This window comes from Takifugu flavidus, chromosome 12 (genome assembly GCF_003711565.1).
Source record: "Takifugu flavidus isolate HTHZ2018 chromosome 12, ASM371156v2, whole genome shotgun sequence".
NCBI lineage: Eukaryota > Metazoa > Chordata > Actinopteri > Tetraodontiformes > Tetraodontidae > Takifugu > Takifugu flavidus.
This window is the reverse complement of record NC_079531.1, coordinates 9204156-9223751: the sequence shown is the minus strand read 5'-3', so window position 1 is coordinate 9223751 and position 19596 is coordinate 9204156. Positions and strand designations below refer to the sequence as shown.

Sequence of the window (19596 nt, the reverse complement as noted above, 5' to 3'; positions counted from 1 at the left end):
TCTAATTAATCTCCCTTTCCCACTATGACCTGCTCTATTTAACATTTCTGTCTTATTGTAATCTTCTGAGTTTTTGAAACATTTTCAATTGTAAATGTCTCGACTTTGACTGAGAAGAAAGAGCCTCGCATGCAACAGTGTGACTGGTAGTTGTGAATTTTACATATATATTGTTAAGGGTTAAAGGAACACATTTATGCATGAGCACACGCTTACGTTTAGCTATTGTGCTACAGTTCACTCAAGTTGAAGATACATGGTGGACAGACGTGGGTTGTAAATCCAGAGGTGACCTGAGAACACGCATCACAAGACCTGAGGAAAAAAGCAGAAAAACAAAAAGGTGATTGAAAAATCCCGTTTCATCAGTTGTGTAATTCCAATTACTGAATTTATAAGATAATAGGGAGATCCCCTTGCTGTGATAATGGAATAACCCTAACCCTAGCATGCTAAGGTGTCTGGTTTGAGCCATCACACAGAGAGATGTTTCAATTGCCAGAAATAATAAACAAACTCTTTGTCAAATATAATCTGAATAACTTCCGATACTGAACAAAATTCCAACAACGTGAAGCAGAATCAGTCTAAGAAACCCTCATATTCAAACTGACATAAAACTCCTTCTGCAGCCTCGGCAGCACTTTTATGAAGTATTTTATTTTATTAACTACACACAACAGCTTCTCAGTTCATCCTCTTTCTAGTCGACCAGGAGAGACCATAAAGCAGGACAATTAAAAGGCTGTAAAGGTGGATGTAGCAACATGGCGTAGCTCATATAATACAGTACACGCGGTTACACAAGCCTGAGGCGTCTTTTACTACATATAAACCATCAAACTTGCCTGAATGACTGTATTTTCCACCCAAAAATATTGTTACATTTGGGAATCATGCTGTTTCAACAGAACTTTCAGTGAATCTTGTCAAAATGGGTTTGACCTTTGCCCTTTTTGAAAGAACATGGCAACACTTGATTCTCTGTGACATTTGTGGGAAGTTTTGTCCCAACGAATGTGTGAAATAAGAGATGAGGTATGAATAAAGCTGTTCCCAACATGACCTTTAACAGGACCATTGAAATCAAGTCAAAGAGGATGTTTGTCTCCAAAAGTTCCTCTCAGGAATTCTCATGAATGTGCATCTTAGCTACTGGCACCAATATGAAAAACATCTATATTTATTTACATATCAGCGTGTTTCAGTTAATAATCAGCATTCTTTTATGTTTTGCAGGTGTTCTGTCCTGCTGTTTTGGGCTGCTGATTACTGACAGAGAAAATGTCGGCGGACTCAGGTGGGTTCTCGGGGCTGTGATGCTTCAAAGCACAACAGATGATGGTTGATGCTATTCTGAGTTAAAATGAAAACAACTCTTATTTGAGCCATTTTAATTTCAGACCGTTTCTCAACCTTGAAATGTTAGAATTACCATCAGTTTATCACCTAATTATGAAACTATCCACTCTGCAATCATAACAACACACACACACACACACACACACACACACACACACGCACGCACACACACACACACACACACAAACACAGGATTGAGTGGCTTATCCTGATTTCATGTTAAGAAATCTGACCAACTTTATTTATAGCTGGTTGATCTGAATCTTTCGTGTTTCTATTGACCAACAACAACTAAAAAACAAACCTGACCAGAGATTTAAACACACCTGTTTAACCTCATTAATATTCACCTTTTCAGCAGGTTAAATAGTCCAATTTGAGAACAAAGTCAATCAACCAAACCTTCACTTTGCAGTTTTATTGTTTTCCTTTTTGACCTTCTGTACATATTTGAGTGCATGCGTGGACAGAGCCATGCATGAGGGTGCTCGGTGACCCGATCACAGCGCAACATTTGATCTCCAGCTCTGTTGTTGTTACTGGCTGCATCCTCCATACGTGCCTGGTGTGCTGAGGAACAGGGACATAAACCTTTCTATACTGTCGGAGATGAACAAAAACCAGTCAGAGACACAAATCCTGCAGATGAAGCTCTGGTTGACTGGCACACAACCATCACTCAGATTATAAAAGATCGCTTTGAGGTGGTAATTCACTTTGTTTCTGAATAATTAAAGAAATGCTTCCATTTAGATGCATTTTGGATCCAAGCACAGATATGGAGGCACTGTCACCATGGTCACCTCCAGGGTCACGTGGCCGATGGAGGCATCCAGGAGTCTTCTAATATGGCCTGCCCGTGTACTGGGGCAGTGTTACAACCTCACAACACTGTGATGCTTGTGCACCAAATCTTGTGGGAAGCTAAGAAATGGTATTCAAATCGAAGTGTTTTCTCTCACAGGCGGCAGATACAGATAATAAACAGACGTGTTACAGGGTGAATAAAAGAACAGTGGAATGAGAAACCATTTCTAGTAATGGAACACGAACGCGCGTGCGCACACACACACACATGCAAAATGAGAATTGTTTCTGTTTGCTCTTCTCCATCTAACATTTCTCTCCATACAGCCTGACCACATTACCAACATATGTTTGTGTGTGTGTGTGTGAGTGTGTGTGTGTGTGTGTGTGTGTGTGTGTGTGTGTGTGTGTGTGTGTGTGTGTGCGTGCATGCGTGTGCATGTTTTCCACCAGAGTGAGTTGATCAATTGTGATAGGTCTTGGGGAGAAAACCAGACCACAGTGGTTAACACTGACCTCTCTAGTGCTTTCTCTCTCCACCTCCTATGACCCCCCCACCCCCGACACACACACACACACACACATGTTTCCTCCACTCTCTTTACCCTCTAACTTCATTTTCCTTCAGTTCATCCCTCTTCTTTCAGAGAAGGTCTCATTCAAATGACGCTTTTGCCTCCCACCCATTTCTCCCTCTCATTGCCACCCCACCCAACCCCCAAATCTTTCCCATGATAGCATCAATCTGACAGGTTTGTTGCATGTCACGCTGTGTGAAATGGCTCTAATAAAATCTCGGTCACAATCGAAGCCGCTGTGACTGTGTGATATCAATTTTGAGGCGTGTCAGAAGGACCTGAGCTTTCAATCTGGGAGAGAAGGCAAAAGTAACTAGATGTGAAGGATCTGTTGCATCTCTGGATGTGGCCAGTCTACAATGTGTTAAATTATTGGTTTTGTATGTTAAAGATTACAAATGCGCAGAAGAAAAATAAGTCTTGACTTAAACTCAACAACAGGAGTGAATCTATGCTGTGCACCATCTCCCCCCTTTCTCTCCATCTTACTGCACATTTCCCCTCCCAATATCTCATTTCCCACTCTCGTCACTGGGTCATCTCTTCCCATCTGTTTCCCCTTCTGTACATTTGTCACCCTCTCACTCTATTTCCCTCATTCCGCTGCTTCCCTCCCTCCATCCGAAGATGCCTTGCGCGGGCATCTTTCAACGGTCTGAATTCATCCATCAATTACTGCCTGAATTTCAACTCAACCTTCCTTTGCAACGTTTCCCAATTTCATATGTTGTATGATTGTTTTTTCCCTGTTTCCTCTGCTCTTCCCCTCCTCCCATGGTCAGAATTGTCACATTGGGAGAGAATGCAGTGATAACCTACGTATATTAATATCTGCAATCTAAACATGCCAAAATCTCAAACATACTCAGCGTCAGCAACCGCACCAGTGCTCAGTACTGTTTTTCCCCAATTTGAAACCAGGTACTAGCTGCAATCTCAGCTAGTACAATTCTTCTTATTTTATTTTTCATTCCTCCTTTTCAGATCCAACCTTCAGCATTCTTCCATTGAAACTTGAGGTGTCATAGATATTGCCAATATGTTGATAGATGTGAAACATTCTTTATGTTTATCAGATGCAAACTGAATGGATCTGCCGAGTGCTACCTGCTTTAAAATCTTGTTTTTCCTGACAAAGATAATCTGTCATACTTCAACGTTTGCACCATCTCATCTCATCTATTTATGTCTGTAGTGCTTTTAAATTTTAATTTATTCACTGGATGTTGCTGGTGTTCCATGAAGATTCTGGCAGTGTGGCATCAAACCACCGACGGACCTCCATAACATGCTAGCTTAGCATCTAAAGCTGCTCGGTGGAGTTCTTCAAAAGGGCAGAATCCACTGAAATGGACTCTCTGTTGTCCACAGTGGCTACTTTAAATATACAAAATGGCCTCCAGACAGCAGTCACTGTAATTAGATTCCTCTACTTACCTTAAATTTTATTCAATTTATCTGCCCTTTGTTGTCTTCATGGCTACCTAACCTCTCAAGCCTTGGGCCATTTTCATATTGCGGCAATAGATAATTCCAAATCCTTAAAAAAAAGAAGAAAAAAAGGGCAGCGTCTGTTACTTTGTGTTCCAGGCTGGCAAGAGAATCAACTGGTTAATCAGACACAATGGTGGAAGATGAGGGGAGAAGAGATAGCTGTGATGGATGTGGCAATTTGAGCTGACAGCAGCATCGCGAGAAGCATAAAATAAAGGAGAAGTATTGTAGGAAGTGCCCGAGGCGGCAGGGAGAGAGAAAAAAGTGGTCCCTGTCTCAACTGGACCCACAGGTAGTGACTGTTGGCAGGTACATTTAAAGTCTCACCCCAGGGTGCACAACAATATAGAAGGCAGCTGGGATGTTCACACATTATATTCCACCACACTCACTCACAGAGTGTGGTGAGGAGGTTTTCTCACCAGGATTGATGAAAGAATCAACCATGGATCCAAACACACAATCAACCAGACTAAGCTGCCACCTTTACAATTAGCTATTACAATGGAGCCAATGTGCTGGGAGGAGATTCGGGCAACTTCTCAGGGCCTCAAATGGTTGTTCGTGTGAGTAAGTGAGTAATTTGTGGCACCGAAAGGTGTAATCTTGATGCTGAAAACACTCTCTGAAGAATGAAATTAAAAAACAGGCTTTATGTGTTTCTGCTTCATTGAATAAGCATGAATCATTTTTCATGGCTAACAGGTTTACTTTTAATTCCTTTGCCTAAACTTCATTTAGAAAATGAATCGGGCCTGAATTAATTAACGCCATCCAATGACAGTTACTAAGGTTGGACTAATTCAGCTCTAATTCTGTTTGAACCTTGATGATTTTCCACATCCACCTGATCTCTGTGGAAACTCTGCTACTTCTGTTGCCTCTCAGAAATCTGCTTCGAAGCATCATCATTTAAAGAAATATAAGGTTTTTATTGGACATATAATCATTGTATTTGCAGCTCAACTACAGTATACTATAAGGCACACAATAGACTATTTACTGTATAATTTAGATCATGTTGCTGTTGAATGAACTTTTTTTTTCATCTTTTGATTGTCAGTTCAAAAGATATGTCCATTAACCTGATGGACTGGCACGCTGCATTAAGCAATATAATTTAATGCATCGCTCAATCTGACCCTGATCTGACGCAAACATTAAGGTGTCTCAATTTACCCAATATTGACAATAAACAAAAGCAGCAGAACCAGTTTACTGCAGGACGCCGTTCATCATTGATACCAAGCAGCTCAGCCACACCTTCAATTGAATTTCTTTGCTTTAGCACCATTTTTTTTTTTTTTGGGGGGGGCTATCGAGGCTCTTTTTAAAATTGTCTGCCCAAAGGAAACAAACAATAATGTTGAGAGGTTATAAAAACGAGAATTTTAAAAAAGAAAAAAAAAAACACTCCCTTAGTCTCTAATGTCACCACAATATCTGCTGCATTTGCTTGGAGAAAAAAGAAAAAGATGTGCTCCGAATGAAACAATGTGCTGAAGGGACACGGGCCATTATCTGCTGTTTTCAATAATGTGGTGAAAAGTGCTGCAGTGGTACGCTTAGCACACTTCATCAGCTGCACAAACCACGGTTGTATCCGAGTTTTAATAAGGAGCAGCTGGAAAGGTCACTAGGGGGCCATAGAGGGGTGAGCAGGATGGGGAAAGGCTACTTTAAAAGTTCTTACACCACTCATAATACTACAAAATAATACTGAGGTATATCAGCTAATAAAGTGTGATGGTCCCGCGTGACCTCATCCAACAAGTTTATTTCTAATTTTAATACTTTACATTATTAGATTAAGTTGAATAAGAGACTGCTGCAGAATTTCTACAGTCTTGGCCTAGCTTGTCTGCAGCCTAGCGATGCTGCAGTCAGGGTTCTTAAGTAAACTTAGTGGTAGAGTTGTTGCTCCGGTCACATGAGGGTCATCTGAAGGATGCTGTTAAATCCTATAAATTTGAGGGGGTTTTTTTAAGCCGATAAGTGCTTGTCTGGTGACCTTCATGAAACATTAGTTGCAATTTCTGCATTTAGCATCTTCTGTTAAGCTTTTCAAGTGGGGCTTTCAGCAGCCATTTTATTTCAATTTTAGCTGCTGAAAGCTCAGAATACTTTCAATTAACAGTCATTTGGAATTCAAACTGCAGTTTTGTTTTGTTTTTTATCTTTGGGCTTCTTTCTTTTTCCCATCTTAAGACTGATGACATAATTAAAAAAGAGTCAGAGCACTTCCAGGACCAGAATGTAAAAAGGCTGTAGTTTATCGTCATAAAGAATCTAATCAGTTTGCTGAATGTTGTCCTCTGCAGCTATTTGCAGATATACATTATACATATATATAGAACATGGTCAGTTAATCTGAATATCAGCAGGAAGGTGAAAAAATGTCTTCCTGCTAATTCTGCCCAACTGAAATGTTCTCTTAGAGAAACGTGAATGAAAAAAGTCACCCACAACTGCAACATGATGGAGCATATTCTAAGAGTGACTCAGCATCATCCATGCACATCACATGCACTTTTGTCCTTGTATCTCTCTCAACCACGGAGCACTTGGACTCAGCATGCATCTTCTCTTCTCGTTCTGTCCTTCTCTAAATGTGAAGACATTTTAAATAAGATGGTACAAGAGTTGATTGTTATCCAATGATGCAACTGAAATTGCACTAAAGTTAGTTTCTAAAAACCAGAAACAGTTATAAACACTGCAGAATTACCTGTTGATGATAACTAGAGAGTTTAAATGTGCAAATGACCATTACTGATGTATTAACTTGCCCGTTATTATTATCGATATTCTCGGCTTGATCTTTTTTCATACATTTCATTTCTTGGCCATATTATTCGCCATCGAGTTCTATTGATATGCTAATTGCTGCTTATCTTCTAGAAAAAATGGATTTTGATTAACATTATTAATTCTGTTTCAGAATCTTGATCTCACCTTTCATTCTACCCTTTCTTTTTGAGCTGCATATCAAGACCAAGATTTTGTTCTTTTCCCATAGAATAGTGCTTAAGTTAGTTCCTGTATTTAGATCTGTTGGCTTCTGTGAATCACCCTTTGCATCATCCACACTTGGTGATGACTTTACCTTCTGATGGTCCACAAAGTCCCCAGAAAATTTTAAATGCTGCAGTTTTAATCCACGCTAGAAAATTGGTTTCTTGTCCAAGTTAGGTCAGACTTTAAGGTACATTTAGGTGATGACATACGCCATTGTGCTCTCACTCCGATCCTTTCCTATTTAAGCAGCTATTCCTTCCTCTTTACTACACTTTTAGTGACCTCTTTGTCCCACATCCCTGCTGACATTCTACAAAGTGATTCCACTGAGACCTTATATCCAATTTAAAACATTATCTCCTACCTTTAACCTTGAATTGCCTTTAGTCTAGAAATCAGCAGCCACCATTAATGAGTCTGACTGGTCAGTCTCAGTATTTCTAGTTACTTCAGCTTCCCAACAATGAGAAGTCCAAAAATCAATTATGTTTGATCAGAACTTAAAGGAGCCAAATTGAAAGTCACACTCTGGAATGTAGGTAGTTTGCCGAAAGGCACTAGAAAATATATTGAAAATATTCCCAAGTAAAAAGATAGCAAGAGAGTGCTCACAGTGCCAGAAAGAGCAAAACCATATGAAATATTAAAACAACATAAACAAGAACAATTGAATGCACAAAAACTGCATCAATTTGTATGTGCACCTTCACTGACTCCCTGGGCCAGAACATTGTCTTTTAAAGGCTAGGCCCCTCCCAATGGACCGTTCTGTTTAATCCCCATAAAAATGCCTGTATGCAGTTAGAGAGACAGACATCATCCAAATATTCTGCCCAAACTAAACAAAGTAGCTATTTACACTAAACAGTTGTTCTGATACACTAAAATAGACCGAGCATGTCCCTACTCTCAGATAGGCACTGTCAACGACAACTTGATGCCACACATGGGTCCTTTCTTGCTGCCCAGAACCAGAATGGAAGCAGGAAGCTGAAAGAAACAGATACAATTTATCTGTAAATCATAAATAATAATTGATAGAAAGCTCACCAGCTGCTGACAGTTATTTTTGCTATGGCAAGTGTTGGACTAGACAGAGCACGCCGTGTAGATTTGACCCGAGTGAATGTTAAAAGTTACTTCCCAAAGAAATTGCGTTGAATTTTCATCTGTGAAAGGCAGATTAATGACAACGCCGTCACGGGAGGCTGATCAATAGGAGAGCGGAGATTGCCGATTTAATTTATATATCGGCCTTTTTATCTCCAAAGCTCTCCGATCCATTAAAAGCTCTGATCAGAAAACTGATTGACAAGCTGCTGTTTGTAAATTGCAAATTGTAATTACATAATGAATAACATTCAACAAAATAGATCCTGTGGGAAACCCACTTATTCTCTGTCCGGTGAGTCAACCCTCGAGGCCTCCAGGCACAGACAGCTGAGTGACCACTTCCAGCCACAGCAGTTCAAGTGGGGATGATTGAGCTTTGAGTGCTTGGTGGATGGAAATTTTTACAAGTCGGGTAAGAGCTGGATAATACGCAAACTGTAGCGCTGGCACTCACCTTCAACCTTCATGGTATAAGTGCCGGCAGGTCCAGTGAGCAGGGCCTCGGCATAGCATCGGGCCACGGGCTAACCAATAAGGCTTAAAAACCTGTTTATGACGAGTGACTGCGACATCGCGAGAGGCTCTTAGGGGATTTAGAGACGTGCAAATAAGGAGAGGCAGTAGAGGGAGGCCAGACACGCATGAGACACTTGACTGTTATCCCTTGACTTGCTCTACAGATTATAATCATAATTTTTTTAAAGGCTGTTGAAAGAGAGATTTGACTGAATGCCAGTTGGCCTGTAGTGCAGCAAGCTGTTCGAACGAAGCGATCCTCTGTATCTCCAACCAATCTGAATTCATTTTTAAAACGGCAACCTTGTAGGGAGGGAGAGAGCATTAATTATTTTCATACATAAATTGAAATATTCTTAGAAGCCAACCAGAGAATAGACACAGCCATGAGTATTATTAAAAAAAATAATAAAAAAAAATAACCTGAGGTTTACTCAAACGATGGATGCCTGGGTTTGTCAGGTTATCAAACCTAGAAAATAAAAGAAATTGGCAAGGCATATAAAAAATAGGGCATTTAAAGTACAACTATTTTTTTTCTTTTGGGAAAAAATGGCTATGAATTAGTTTGATTCAATAAAGAAAATGGATGTTAAAGATTTGTTTAACAAGTAGTTATCACATCATTTCTAAACTATTACATCAGCCAAGCATGTGGCCTGCAAACACAAGGAAACAATAAAAAAGCTGCTTATACCAGCAGCAGGCGATGGCAGATCTACTGGTCCTAATAAGACATTAAGCCAGGATATCAATACTTTACATTATGTCAATGTTTTAAGTCATTGTGACACTATGTAAACGCTGGAAATTGCATTATGTTTCTTACAAAACAAACACACATCATCCCACACATTTGAAGAATCTCCCAGTGATGATCCGCTCAAACAAATAGCGTTTTCCATCCATCCTCCACCGCTCATCCGGGGCCGGGTCGCGGGGGCAGCAGCCCAAGAAGAGAAGCCCAGACCTCCCTGTCCCCAGCTACTTCTTCCAGCTCATCCGGGGGGATCCCCAGGCATTCCCAGACCAGTCGAGATGCATAGTCTCTCCAACTTGTCCTGGGTCTTCCCGGGGGTCTCCAACCGGAGGGAAATGCCCTGAACACCTCACCAGGGGGCATCCTAACTAGGTGCCCAAGCCACCTCATCTGGCTCCTCTCAACACGGAGGAGCAGCGGCTCTACTCCGAGCTCCTCCAGGATGGCAGAGCTTCTCACCCTATCTCTAAGGGAGAGCCCAGCCACCCTATGGAGGACGCTCATTTCAGCCGCTTGTACCCGTGATCTTGTTCTTTTGGTCATTACCCAAAGCTCATAACCATAGGTGAGGGTAGGAACAAAGATCGACCGGTAAATCGAGAGCTTCGCCTTTTGACTCAGCTCTCACTTCACCACTACAGACCGGTGCAGAGTCTACATTACTGCGGACGCCGCACCGATCCGCCTGTCGATCTCCTGCTCCATTCTTCCCTCACTCGTGAACAAGACCCCGAGGTACTTGAACTCCTCCACTTGGGGCAGGATCTCCTACTTGACCCGGAGAAGGCATTCCACCTTTTTCCAGTTGAGAACCATGGCCTCGGATTTGGAGGTGCTGATTTTCATCCCAGCTGCGTCACATGCTGCGGCGAACCGATCCAGTGATCGTTGGAGGTCACGGGCCGATGAAGCCAACAGGACCACATCATCTGCAAAGAGCAGAGACCTGATCCTGAGGTCACCAAACCGGACCCCCTCAACACATGACTGCACCTAGAAATTCTGTCCATAAAAGTTATGAACAGAATTGGTTACAAAAGGCAGCCCTGGCGGAGACCAACCCTCACCGGAAACGAGTTCGACTTACTGCCAGCAATGCGGACCAAACTCTCACACTGATCGCACAGGGAGCGGACGGCCCATATCAGCGGGCCCGACATCCCATACTCTCGGAGGACCCTCCAAGGGACACTGTCGAATGCCTTCTCCAAGTCCACAAAACACATGTGGACTGGTTCGGCAAACTCCCATGCACCCTCGAAGACCCTGCTGAGGGTGTAGAGCTGGTCCACTGTTCCACGCCCAGGGCGAAGACCATATTGCTCCTCCTGAATTCAAGGTTCGACTATCTGGCGGACACTCAAGTCAAATCAAATCAATCTTTATTTATATAGTGTCTTATACAATCAGAATTGTTTTAAGGTGCTTTCCAGAATCCCAGGGCCTAACCCCGACAAGCAACAGTGGCAAGGAAAAACTCCCATTTAACAGGAAGAAACCTTGAGCAGGACCAGGCTCATGTAGGGGGACCCTCCTGCTGATGGCCGGCTGGGTAAAGAGAGAAAGAGGAGAGGAGAGGAGAGGTGAGGAGAGGAGAGGAGAGGTGCCCTATTCAGGTGTCCCTCCTCTCCAGCACACCTGAATAGACCTTACCAGGGAGGCTGAGGAGTGTGATCTCCCTATAGTTGGAACACACCCTCCGGTCCCCCTTCTTAAAAAGAGGGACTACCACCCCGGTCTGCCAATCCAGCGGCACCGCCCCCGATGTCCACGCGATGTTGCAGAGTCGAGTCAACCACGACAGCCCTACAACATCCAAAGCCTTAAGGAACTCTGAGCGGATCTCATCCACCCCCGGGGCCTTGCCACCGAGGAGTTTTATGACTCAAAGTATTCCTTCCACCGATCCACAACATCCTGAGTTGAGGTCAGCAGCACACCATCACCACTATAAACAGTGTGGACAGTGCACTGCTTCTCCTTCCTCAACCGCCGGATGGTGGTCCAGAACCTTTTTGAGGCCGTCCGAAAGTCGTTCTCCATGGCCTCACCGAACTCCTCCCATGCCCGGGTCTTTGCCTCGGCAACAGCCGTAGCTGTACTCCGCTTGGCACGCCGGTACCCATCTGCTGCCTCAGGAGTCCCACAGGCCAGTAAGGCCCGATACGACTCCTTCTTCAGCCTGACGGCATCCCTCGCCGCTGTTGTCCACCAGCAGGTTCGGGCATTGCTGCCACGACAGGCACCAACCACCTTGCGGCCACAGCACCGGTCAGCCGCCTCAACAATGGAGGCACGGAACATGGTCCACTCGGAATCAATGTACCCCGCCTCCCCCAAGACATGGTCAAAGCTCTCCCGGAGGTGTGAGTTGAAGCTCCTTCTAATGGGAGACTCTGCCAGGCATTCCCAGCAGACCCTCACAATATGTTTGGGTCGGCCGGGTCTGTCCGGCATCCTTCCCCACCATCGGAGCCAACTCACCACCGGGTGGTGATCAGTTGACAGCTCTGCCCCTCTCTTCACCCGAGTGTCCAGAACATGTGGCCGCAAATCCGATGACACGACCACAAATTCGATCATCGATCTGCGGCCTAAGGCATCCTGGTGCCAAGTGCACATGTGGACGCCTTTATGCCTGAACAAGGTGTTTGTTATGGACAATCTGAGATGAGCACAGAAGTCCAATAACAAAACACCATTTGGGTTCAGATCAGGGGGGCCGTTCTTCCCAATCACACCTCTCCAGGTCACACTGTCGTTGCCAACGTGAGCATTGAAGTCACCCAGGAGGACGAGGGAGCCCCCAGAAGGAGCACTCTCCAGCACTCCCTCTAAGGACTCCAAAAAGGGTGGATACGCTGAACTGCTGTTTCGGCCATAGGCAGCAGTCAGGATCTGTCCCCCCACCCGAAGGTGAAGGGAGGCTACCCTCTCATCCACCGGGGTAAACTCCAATATACAGGCACTGAGCTGGGGCGCAATGAGAATTGCCACTCCTGCCTGTCGCCTCTCACCACCAGCAACTCCAGAGTGGTAGAGAGTCCAACCCCTCTCGAGAAGACTGGTTCTAGAGCCCTTGCTGTGCGTCGAGGTGAGGCCAACTATGTCTAATCGGAACTTCTCAACCTCGCTCAGGCTCAGGCTCCTTTCCCACCAGAGAGATGACATTCCATGTCCCTAGAGCCAGTTTATGCAGCTGGGGATCAGACCGCCAAGGTCCCTGCCTCCGGCCGCTACCCAACACACAATGCACCCGACCCCCTTGGCCCTGCCTCTTCAAGCTGTGCCCGGCCGGACTCCATGGGCAGAGGTCCGGCCACTAGGCGCTCGCCAACATGCCCCACCCCCGGGCCTGGCTCCAGGAGGGGGCCCCGTTGACCCGCATCCGGGCAAGACGTTTTGATTTATGAAATCCCTAAAAAAGAGGCTAAAGGGACTCATAAGCATTCGCAGGAATAATCTAAAATGATTTTATGTGTAAACTTCATGAAGGACTCTATTAGAAGAGAACAAAAGTGTAAAAAAAACAATTAGAACCATTGCTATGTTCTATACTTTGCACTTACAAATTCTAGGGATACAAATTCAAGGGCAAAAGACCAGTAGAAAATGGAAGTGAAATGAGCTGAAATGAGTTTAAAGACCTGTTAATTAAAGACAGACAGTGTGATAATTCAGAAGCATGGTTGGTTTTCAACAAGCAACAAGCAATTGAAACGTGTCCACATCTTCAGTGCAACACTCAAAAGACAACATGAGCTAATGGCCGAGTCCATTCAATACCTGTCTCACTTGTTCTGGAATCCTCTAGCAATCATCTTTGATGAGAACAGAACATCACCAGAGCAACAGAGCAGCACAACCTCCACCATCTCTCTATATGGAATGGAGCTGTTCAGTGACATCAGCCGTCATATTAAAAAAGCATCTGCTAAAGCAAACGCAGGCACACGACTGTGCGAGACTGAGGAGACATGAGCAGAGGAAAAATACGACAAAAGAATACAGGAAAAGGAGCTGTGGAATAAATTTTAAGGAAGTAAAAGAGAATTTCATGTCATTCCAGAGGCAGGTCCCAGCCTCACCCTTCTGTGTCTGGATCTGTTCTTTACGTCTGAGCCGCCTGATCAGTTTCCTCTGGGTATCGATTACTGCTAGAACTGCACACCACTTGTCACATCTCATGGAATCCTTCTCACTCGCCGCTCTCATTCCCTTTGAATTCTCTGGATTATTTTCTTCTCTGCCGACTCCTCCAGCAGGTTTGTTCAATAAGGAAATATAATATCCTGGTGTTGTTTTCAACAGGAAGTGATCTTTGATCTGCCCCTCCTCTGTGATCCCAGGGAACATAAATCCCCTAATGACCCCGGGCACTACATATTTTACTGCCTATTAATCAGGGTTATCATATCAGCAGGAGCAATAATCTTTACTGATATGTTGGTGCTAATGGGGGGGTTGTGATGGCTGCTTACGTTTAAAAAAGCCCTCTTCTTGTCCGCAACTTTGATAAAGTAAAATAAATAATAAAATAAAGGTTTGAGTCACTTATAATAAACAAACACTGTCATATTAATATTGAGCTCACACATATGAGCAATATTAAATTCCGCTTTGTCTTTAAGACTTTAGTGTTCTAATGGCACTAATACGACGAGCTGCGACTACAATGTTATATATATTTACATCTGATTACTGAGGAAAACACAACCAAAAAATGTATTTGCTTTCATGGGTTGTGCATGATTAATCTTTAAATATATACTTTCATTTTTGTTTTTTGTCTCATTTTAAATTCTCCCTGTTGACCTGTTTTTGAAGCTTTATCTCCCCAACGGCTGGTTTCACGTATCTATCCCGTCTACATCTCTCGTCCTGTTCCTTTTTTTAAAAAAAATTCACGTCTGAGACACCATATGCTTGTGTTTCTTCTGAACTTTATTTCCATGTTTATGTGACTGCTTTGGGTTTGGAGCTGTGCATATATTTATGAATCCCTCCCGAGGTGTGCCCGTGCTCCACACCATGCACATCTATTCCAGCGCCACTGCATTGGCCACTACATCAATTATTGACATTTTTGGCACAAAACACATTCACTTTCAGGAACTAAGCCATGGTGAGGGGAGATGTAACAGGAGTAAAGGCGAAGGTTTGACATTCAGCCTAGGGTGATCACAAGCTGCTGTCCATCATATTTCACCTCCTTTTTATTTAAAGCAAAATAAACATCTGAAAGAAATGTGCCTGATAATGTCTGTTTACAGGATAGAAACCATAAACCCTGCACATGCAGACATTTCTTATCAAAACTAAAAGATATAGTCAAGGTTTTCTGTCCCATCAGGTGGGATCCCAGTTTCCTTTGTAAAAACTGGGTAGGAAAACCAGCTCAGGTAGCAGCCATGTAGGGCTGGGTTGATGACCCTTGCGCCACACAGTTCCAGGGATTTTCCACCAGAGGTGTGTTGCTGTTCTTGACCGGGTTTTCAAGCACGCAGAGTCCAGCTGAGTCCTTAGTGCGGGTCACTGATTGACCGGGAAAAGGGTGGAACAATCAGCAACTCAAATACAGTATTTTTCAAACCCGGCAACAGTGACGGTATTTTTATTTCTTCTGTGAACTAATAACAGCTGACAAAAACTGACAAGGTGATGCTGTTTCATTGCTTGGTGGCTGACCACAGAACACAGAGGGAGTTAGACGGCAAACTGAAATGTGAAGGTTTAGAAGTTCTCCGATCTTCTGGCTGCTCACGAGTGGACATTAACACAAAAGAGAAAAGAATACTAAACGCCATTAGTCAGAGGTCAGAGTGTGTTTTTATGACTTTTGTATATCAATTGTGGGACTGGTGATCTTACTTTAAACAAGGTGATTTACACCCTTGTTTCCTGTCAATATGGGAGACACATGAGGGTCATCAGGGTTAAGGACGGTAGAGAGGAGACAGAGACAAAATGCTGAAATAGCAATAGTAAATAGAGATGTCGTAAAGATGCTAACAAAGAAAAAGGATGCGAGAGAAACATTGACTTGAGATTCTGAAGGTTGTGGAAAAGAAATAGAAGAGGAGAGGTTGAGTGCAGAGTAATGAGAAGAGGAAATGAGTGTAAGACAGTGGGGAGGAATAAAGTGTGTGGAGACCTCCCGCTGATCAAACAGCTTAGCAGGGTGTAATGGAAGTCATGTTCTTTTGTAGCTCTACATGCAGATGTGAAGATGAACACATGTCAGAGGAAGGCTAGAACAGCACCTGCCCAGTCAGCGTAATGACCCAGGAAACCTAAAAACAGACTTTGGAAATGCCTAAGACAACAACTCTAATTTGCATTTAGAACCAAAAATGTGCGGCAGCCTAACTGTGTGAGGAAAGTCTACAAACTTTTTCCCATCATGCATTTATGCATATTACCCTCCCACATGCACTGTGAGTAAAGGAAGCATCATTGTGCAACCAGAAGGAAGATGGTAGGCATTAAGTGTTTTCATGTCCGTCCAGCTGAGTGTGTGATGGAGAAGACGCAGATGAAAGAGCACCAACGAGGAAGCACTGGAGAGCAAAGGGTCACCAGAGAGCGTGGCACTCGTGAGGGCTGCAGACTATGGAGGGCTGCAGACTACTCGTGAGGGCTGCAGACTATGGCCATCGGAACAGCACAACATCTGTACAATCTTAAAAATGAGGACCAAGTTATTCTTTCACTTCAGCGTTACTGTAGTTTCTCTGTGCGTTGCTGGTTTCACCTGCATATACACATTAATCTTTCTTACCATTGACTATGATACATGAATTGTTGATTGAGTTTTGATCCAATAGCTTTGTCAGTGAGTAACAATAAAAATAAAGTGGGGAGCTCTATGGTCCCCGAGACATTTTAAATACAGAGGTCACCGATGTCAAATGGTGTATCAGTATCACAACTTTGACTGTGATAAAGCTGTTCCATCGATCTCAGCTGTTCCTCCAAATAATCAGTCCAGCTTCTTTAAGCACTGTGTCGTATATGCTGCAAAACATAAATATCTCCTCCTGGTACCAGCCATGAGAGAAGCAATAGGCTGCACACGTTCATTTAACAAGGTTGAATAAAATCCAATTAACATTCTACAGGGCCTTTTAAAATTAACATAGGGCCACTATAACGCACGTGAACTACACAACAGAGGGAATCAGCTGTCAGTAATGTTGTTATCAGTTATTACTTGCGTTTTAGTAGCAAAGCAAATTTATTGATCAAGTAGCACACCAACATTAAAACATGCTGCATTTTGCAGGCAATCTCTCCTTTTCTAAGGCCAATTGCTGGGCTTGCTCTATCTTGGTCAGAGGATTTTTCAGTGGGGTGGATCACTTTCCGCAGCAGCAAAGGCTTTAAAGCAGGGGTGGGGAACCCCCGGCCTCCGGGCCGTATACGGCCTACGAGACCATTTCTACCGGCCCGCAACGCAATAAGATTTTTATATTTTATACGTGCACTTATACAGTGGGACCGTTCGCTAAACTCCGCGAGCTGCGAGTAGCAGCGGTAGCATATTTTTGCCTTTCGTATCCTGAAATTTCTTTCGTAACAAGAGGAAATATTTTCCCGTTTTCTGAGATAAAACAGACGGTTATGTTATGTCCGAGTCAAGGTCAGGGTCAGTGAACACAGCATGTGATGTACGTAGTGGGCTGGACTGATTGACACGGACGAAAAATGCATAGCGAAACACGCTAAACTCGACGAGTTGAAAGGACAGATGCGTTTGGATAAAATTAACGCTCTTCGCCGGAGTTTGGAGGCTCAACAAGCAGCTTTCACACGATGATGTACCGACAGAGAGAATATTACGCGTGCACGTTTTGTGATGAGTGAATTAATAGCCACGAAGCTGAAACCTCACGACGAAGGAGAGTTCGTGAACGTGCTTCGTAGCCGCCGCTGAGGCGCTCGCGCCGGACCAAGTAAAATTGTTTCAAAGCGTGAATTTTTTTTTGTGAATAACTATTGAACTAAGACATATATTGTTATGATTCCAGTGACTAACGGTATGCTTTTATGGTCAAGGAATCTAAATATGTAATCAAAGTATATGTGGGACTAATATTTATGGTGGAAATCACAATATGCCAGGAATTGTTGCGCTTGGTGGAGGTCTGCGCTCTCCGAGTGATTTCTAGTTGTTATTATTGTTGTCTTTATCTTTCTTTCTTTTCATTTATTTTCTTGATTATCTTGTTGTATTGCAGTTTTTGTAAGTAGAGGCCTCGAACAGGCCCTTACGGGTCTCTTGCCTCAACTCTGCACCTCTTTTTTTTATTGTTTTGTATGACCATGAAAACATATTTTACTTGTTTGTCATTTTATTCTATTTTTTTTGGTGATTTTATATGCATGTGTGCTAAATAAATAATTCAAACTCAAATGCAGCAATCATGAGACTTAGTAACACAGTGGTTATAGACTTTTTTTTGCATCCCTATGTGTTCATAATAGTATGGCCCTCGGAGGACTTTATAAAAATTGAAATGGCCCTCGATATGAAAAAGGTTCCCCACCCTTGCTTTAAAGACAGGACAATGAGGACTCAAACAGCTATTGAGCCTTTCTGTATTAGCACAATGGCCTCACAGATGAACCCCATAACCAGGCATCTTACAGGCATCTAGTGCATGGAGCACACAAATGGGGGCTAATTTTATACAATCTTGGCCGAACAAGCCACAGTACGGTATTCATCAATATTGAGTACAATCCAAAAAAGCAGAGATTCTGTCTGAAATTCGAGGTCCAGCAAAATACTGAGGAGAGTTCACGGTGGACGCTGGAAGCGTTTTTGGGCTGCTGTAATTGATAGAGCAGGACTGGAGTACACAATAGTCTTCATTGGCATGATCTGTTGATGCTAAAGGAACAGAATGTTGTAGCTATCGGTGTTAGGTATATATATAGGTCTAATATATGCATGTGTCTGGATGTGTTATATTTCTTTCTGACAATAAGAGGCTCGTGTCCAACCATGACTAAGCCCCTTCTACTCTGAGGGGTCCCATTGGCCCCAGCATAACTAATATATTTGTCATTGATTGCAAAAGAAGCTGAGTTAATTTCAGGAAAATGCTAATACACAAAAACATATGAACATTTAGGCTGGGCACAAAAACTCAGATCCAAAAACTGCTTTGATCAAATATAACAAAATAAGTTTAAAGAAACACATTTGGTTTATACTGTATAAATACATGTAGAAATGATTACAGCTCTAATAAATATTGTTGTATGTTTTTGTGCCATCTCTCATCATTCTTGGAACACTGGAGTGGATTTAGACTCTGCTTTGAAAATAACTGCTGACAGGAAGACGCCACATCCACACCCCTGCTCTGTCTCAGCCTCATGGATATTGCTTGTGTCTCCCCAGTCTGCCTTTGATTAAACCTTAGAAAATGCTTAACATATTGTGGCAGATGTGGCCCCCTTCTGATATTCTGGGGATGTAAACATGGACTGTCAAGAATTCCTCTAATCAGAGAGAAGAATTCCAGTGGAAAACAAGTGTACCCTTATTTCACCATTGTTATAATAGTTATTTTTAATATTAATTCTCTATAGGTATCTCTAACAATGCCATTAGTGTTGAAATTATTTAGCTTGTGGCCTTTGATAAATTCCTTATTCAGCAAAAATGTGTAGTGTCCGAAGAATGTGTATTGATCCTCAGCAGGCCTTTACTTCTTTTTCAGACACTCTGGCACCATCTCAAATATGTTCCATATGTGTCCTATCACCTATGTTTTTCTGTGCTTATGATTGATGTCTCACCTTTTCCCAATGGGGAATTGCCGTGAAGGAGTACAGGGGTCCACAGGTTCTTGGGTTCTCGTCTAACAGACTAGACTCTATACCATATGGTTGGTTATATTGTGTCACAAGGTCACACGAAAGGAATGTGTTTAC

The 19596-nt window shown here is 43.0% G+C and overlaps 1 protein-coding gene across 7 annotated transcripts in view; it reads right to left on the bottom strand.

The window, feature by feature from the left end:
- zgc:172282 (leucine-rich repeat and fibronectin type III domain-containing protein 1-like protein) overlaps positions 1–19596 on the bottom strand; it is a 118322-nt gene that overhangs the window by 69932 nt on the left and 28794 nt on the right. For 5 of the 7 annotated variants that reach the window (XM_057049836.1, XM_057049839.1, XM_057049840.1 and 2 more), the window contains exon 2: positions 217–315. The exons of 1 other annotated variant lie outside the window; for it this stretch is intronic. The gene's annotated coding sequence lies outside the window, so the exon portion shown is untranslated. Of the gene's footprint in view, positions 1–216; positions 316–4184; positions 4288–19596 lie in introns of all 7 variants that reach the window. One more of the 7 variants, XM_057049837.1, reaches the window with a different exon arrangement.